Raw genomic sequence first — 6,000 nt, forward strand, 5'->3', positions numbered from 1 at the left:
TGAAATTGAAAAGAGAATATGTGATGTAGAGTCATAATGCATTCTTTGATTGGCTGCACCCTCTGCTGTGGACTGCAGTTTCACCTATTCAACGGTCATCAGTACAGATTGAGTCAGCAAACCAAAAAATACCATTAGGCATCTTATAATTCTTAAGTGTATATGATATCTATATGGTTTTGCGTCCGTTTTACTTTACCATATAATAAACTAAACTAGTTATTATATGGTGAAATTAACGTATTCAAAATTGTATAGATATTGAAGTTGCAGCTGTTGGATTTCTTCACTTACTTAGTGTTCTTACAAGTTTCTTTATAATCTATAAATCTAAAATTTATAGAGAGGATGGATAAACGATAAGAACGTAAATTATTAACTTTAAGGAAATGTATTTATTTAGCAAGTGAGTTACAGAATCATAAGTATTTGGAAATGGACATAGAAACAGGACAGGTGATTTATTGTTATGAAAAATGATTCAAAATTGACAATAAGACGATTAATTGATAGCGACAAAAGAAAACAAGAAACATGAATCGATAGAACAAAGTAAAGAGAAGTTAAATGAAAAGAATGATGCACATAACGAAAAGCAAAGACAAAAATTAAGCCCAGGGACAATGAGAAGAAAACTTAAAGCTGGAAAAAAAGAAGATTTACATTAACTGTGTAGTTAACAAGAATGACTAGTAGTTGGTCACAACGACACTCAATTAGATTGAAGAATAATATGAAAGATGTTTTTAAAATGATGGAAATTAATTACATCTTTTTTTTTAACTTTTCATCTTCTATTGTAGAACCATTTAACATAATAAAAAGTTTAATTGCATGCATTTCAGGTATATATATATATAGAATGACTTTTAAAGGAAAATATACAGTTTGGTTTGAGGCTTTAATTACAGTACAGCATTTATAAAGTCTGCTTATCGCGCTTTTAGTAATATTTTTATAAAATATATGGGCTTGTAATAATTACGGGTCAAAGCGGTGTTACGTTTAACAGCACACACTTCCAGTAATTTTTCCGAAAATGACTGAATATCAATATTCTAATGGAACTAGTTTATCGTAAAAAACAACAACAAAAAAACAGGTTATTTCTAAAAGTGTCTTTTTTATATTTCCAACACTTTTTGAGTGCTTTAGAACTTTCTAATTACACAAATAAAGTCTTTTGTTTCGGTTCATCGGCATCCTTACTTTTCTTTAAGGCTCGGCTGTGGATTAGTGGTTCAATTACCGGATTGTGAATCTTAGGTTCCTTCAGTTCGTATGTCGTTGTCATAAAATCATGTTATAAGAGTGACGATCTAATCTCACAATTGATTAGAGTAGTTCAAGATGGGTGCTTTTGACTACCTTCTCTCTAGGAGGAAAAGTCTATTAATTCAAAACTAAGAACTGCTAACCCGGGTACCCCCTGATGTAGCTTTATGCGTATATCCAAAATAATCTATTATAGTTTTATGATTTAAATATTACGGAACGTATTGAATTAACCCAAACCCAAATAGAACTTCAAAAGGAATCTCTCCCATGATAAACAAAGTGAGGTGAATGGTCTATTAATCATTTTCATAATCAACTTCCTGGAGACATAACGTGCAATCCAACTCTTAACTTTCTTGTTTTACTACATGGAAACAGAAGCTAATAAACGAATACCGTGCTTCATCCGTCATAGATAACGATAAAGAATACGTGTTATGAACTCTTTAGGAATACTACATACTCGTTTGATAAATTTATTTATATTCGTTAAACCCAAATGCATTGATATTCCTTTCTATGTCACACGATACTTATAGTTAACTTTTTTTTTTATCTGTGAGTGCGACTACAGGATAGAAATAACATATTCAATTAGACTTCTGTAAGCTTCTCGGAAATCAAACATCACATTTTTACACAACTGAATTCAGCAGTCTTAGTAAGTCAGGTAAAACTTTCCCAATAAATGCCAGTGTTGAATTCTTTCAGACGTATAATATAGTCTTCAAACTTATCTATTATTATAGACATTGGCCGTTGATGATATATTTTGGCAAACACATGTTTTAATAATGCATTGTCACATTTTCCTGGGTGGAACTTCTTATTTTTTGTGACATAAAAAAGCTGACTATTTTTCTTTCGTAACATTTGATTTATTTAGATTAAATTATTCTGAACTACAAAACAATTCTTATAATAAAACCAATATTTATTAATATATTTTATATTAATTTTCAAGTCGCCACCGGGATAATGTAATTAAAAAATATTTATCCTGTACATATGGAAAACTGATTTTCTTTATAACCTGTGATTAGATCGTACGCACTGTTTAAGGCGGATGTGATTGTCACGTGACTTACTAATATGCATATTCAAACTCATTTTAATATAATGTACTCAACCCTCTGTTAAATTATTAAAAAGATGTGTAATGTTATTTACAGGATAATTGTTTTAAATAGCAAACAAATTGAAATTTTAAAAATTAAGATCCATTTTATTACTCATTTCTTTACATGTTACAAATAAGCTAAAACCATTAATAAAATGATTTTGTAACATATCATTGTATTTCTCTAGACGATTATACTAATTCTACAACAAACTGATGATTGCAATCACAAAATGCTTACGCAGATTTTCTTTTAGCCCAGCTTTAAATAGATAGTTTTACCTGGGTACAATCCTTCATATAACATACAACGGGCTTCAGAGTGTAATTTACAAATACCAGTCGAAATCCCCATTATTGCAAAGTTTCCTTAATTGTATAATACGCTGCTGTTCAATGTATTTTTTAGTATTTGAATGAGGTTTTATTGTTTGCTTCTAGATCAAAGTATCATTAACCATGTTTTACTGAAATGTATTATTTTTGTAGTTATTCTTACTGTAGAGAATAAAAAAAGAGATACTTTAGAAATAGCTAAAATTATCTTTCGTACCGTTAGAGAAAAAAAAGGAAGTTATTTGTGCGTTTTTTTATAAAATATAATTTGTGTTTGCAATTATTTGATTAACGTCAACTGCAATTAGATGAGATTAATAAGCAGATAACGGATCAATCTGAAAAAAGTATCTATTGGTTAGAATTCGTATATGATATTTAATGTCATTTGGCACTTTCATATTTGTTATTTGAGTAGTTCAAAGGTCCCCTGGTGGATAAGCAGATAGCCCATTGTATGACTCCTACAAAATCTCCAGGTGGGTCAGCGGATAGCCCATTGCGTGGCTTTGCGTTATTAAAAAAACTAACCCAAAACCAACAGAGATAAAATATTATTGGGTATTTTTGAAAAGTTCTCAATAATTTATTTGTTTTTGTTTTGTTTGTAATTAAGCACAAAGCTACACAATGGGCTATCTGTGCTCTGTCCACCACGGGTATCAAAACCCGGATTCTAGCGTTGTAAGTCCGCAGACATACCGCTGTGCCACTGGGGGGGGGGGCATTTTCTCAATAATTGAAGAATAAATAAACTAGTGAACTATAGAAAGGAAAGTTGTGATAAACTATGATAATTAATTAATTAAATGTAATCAAATATGCTGTCACCTAAGCAGAGGTAGGAAGTCTTCAAATTAACCAGGTGATTGAGGATTTCACAAAGTTACTTGATTGCTTGTGCATTTAAAATAGGCAAGTAGACTTGATTGATGCTACAGATAAAGAACTCTTTATTAAATATTCATAAGCAAAACAGGTGAATAAGAAGAGAGGGGAATCTTTTGATATCAGTAGGATTGTGACAAGAGATATGAAAAAGTCGGAGGCATGACTAATCGAACTAGAAATAATAAGAATAGTAAATTCACCAAACGATAACTTTCATTTAAATGGCAACAGTCCAGGAAGAACTGAAAACTTAAGATATTTTTCAAACTAGAAAATAATATTATACCGTCTTGCATGGTAACTCTCAGCAGAGTTAATGTACGGCATGAATAGAGATGAGCTTCCAACAGTATTATACTGTCTTGCATGGTAACTCTCAACTGTCCCTATCTACTATCTAGCGAAACCACAGCCAAGGGAACGGGCTTGGAAAAATCAGCGTGGAAAACTGTCATTATACTGTCTTGCATGGTAACTCTCAGCAGAGTTAATGTAGGCATGAATAGAGTAGAGCACTGAATCATTTAATACTGTCTTGCATGGTAACTCTCGGTAGGGTCAATGTGAGCATGAATAAAGAAGAGCACTCAATAATATTATACCGTCTTGCATGGTAACAGTTTCATTCTAAATGAGGAGAGATTTCCAAGAAAAAAGTTCTTATTCTTACGTAACTGGAATGCTGACACACAATATGAGCCAATGGATCCTGTACGACCTTTCTCCCAACAGTCATGTGACAAATATGAAATCATAATATTCTTATTACCATTTTAATAGTAAGCTCAAACCATATAAGAGCAATAATAATTATATAAAATGTGAGTAATACATACATCACGGTGCACGCTCACGAAATCCTAGGCTTCACACGTACTAAAGTACATTACATCTGTTTCTATAGTAAGGATACAATACTTAAGAGTTGAAAAAAAAAACACGATGTTACAGCTGTATTTTCGAAAGCACGTTATAGTGTTACACTCGCCTTCTTCAATCACTTTTATGTTGACCTTTACAAAATATTGTTATAATCCAATAAGCAGCTTTAAGAAGGGACAGGTGCAAAGATTTCTGTAGTTGTGACCTTTCAGTAGTTTTATAGTAAATCGTGATAAAACCTATAAAAAAAATGTTTCCCTAAAATTTTGGCTTTCACATTGTAAACGTATATTTTAAAAGTATTAATTCGATTGTAAAAATTAATTGCTCACAGTACTTTTTTGTTAAACTACTGATAATATTAATTTAGGTGACCTTGTAATAAGACTTTCTAAAGCAGCTAATGTGAGGTGTACTATCAAGATTTCACCATTACACTTAGTTATATATTTCACAACTAAACATATTTGTCCAAAATGATATTTTCTATTTCTAATGACCAGGTTTTCTCTATTCTCTTTGTATTTTCCCTGTCAGTCGACAGAAATGGAGCTATTTTACGATAACAAAGACAAGACGGTGAATACATGCAATTTACAGCAATTGTTTCTGAATAACAGTACTACTGTTTAATACCAGGGAACGAAACTTAATGGTTTCACCAGTGAAAATATTCATAGAGACTACATCTTTATATATTAGATGTGTGGAACAGCTCACATTTAATTATTTGTCTGATTTATTGTTTACTGAATTTTATCCTTAAAAAAAATGTAAAAGGGGATGTTTCAGCGATCTTCTACTTGAACGTTACTTAGATTGCTACCATTCTTAATATTTACCATAAATAATGATTTTCAGTTAAGTCTTGAAGCATACTGAGTCCAAAAAGGCCTCAATTTAGACTCTCTTTTTGTTCTTTTCAGTTGTATTGGGTTTACCTGAATCTTGAAGGGGGAAAGATTGTTCAATAAGTAATGTATCACACTCTCTCTCCGACTATTACTTCTACGTCCCCTGCTTTCTGAGGAAAATATATTAGACAATGTTACAGTATAACACTATGTTCGAATACATATTTTTTCACTAATTTCTTTTCGTTATAACTTTTACTTCTTTCGCAGCTGATACATTATCGTCAAATTTAATATTCAGATGTGTATAGATAGATAGATATGTATTTTTGATCGCGACTTATGCATTTAATCTAACTTCAAAAGTATGGGACATACTTGACAAAAATTAAATAATGTTTTATTTTAAATTTTGTATGAAGATCAAGAGAACCTCGTATAAAAGGTGAAGTTATAGGCCTCGGGCATAGTTCATGATTGTGTCAAAAGGATGAACATCTTTTTTCGTGTTACATCTATTTAACCTTTTTATTTTATTCTATAAGTAAATATAAACCAAGTAAAACATTAATTTCTCAAAATGGATAAAAAATATTAACAACGTGCAAAAATAATAAATCAGCAAATATTATTACTTTG

General features: G+C 31.0%; 1 protein-coding gene across 1 annotated transcript in view; it reads left to right on the top strand.

Moving 5' to 3' along the window:
- Nucleotides 1–6,000, top strand: part of LOC106457488 (teneurin-m-like) — a 259,591-nt gene that overhangs the window by 103,628 nt on the left and 149,963 nt on the right. The gene's annotated exons all lie outside the window — the stretch shown is intronic.

This window comes from Limulus polyphemus, unplaced genomic scaffold (genome assembly GCF_000517525.1).
Source record: "Limulus polyphemus unplaced genomic scaffold, Limulus_polyphemus-2.1.2 Scaffold337, whole genome shotgun sequence".
Classification (NCBI taxonomy): Eukaryota; Metazoa; Arthropoda; class Merostomata; order Xiphosura; family Limulidae; genus Limulus; species Limulus polyphemus.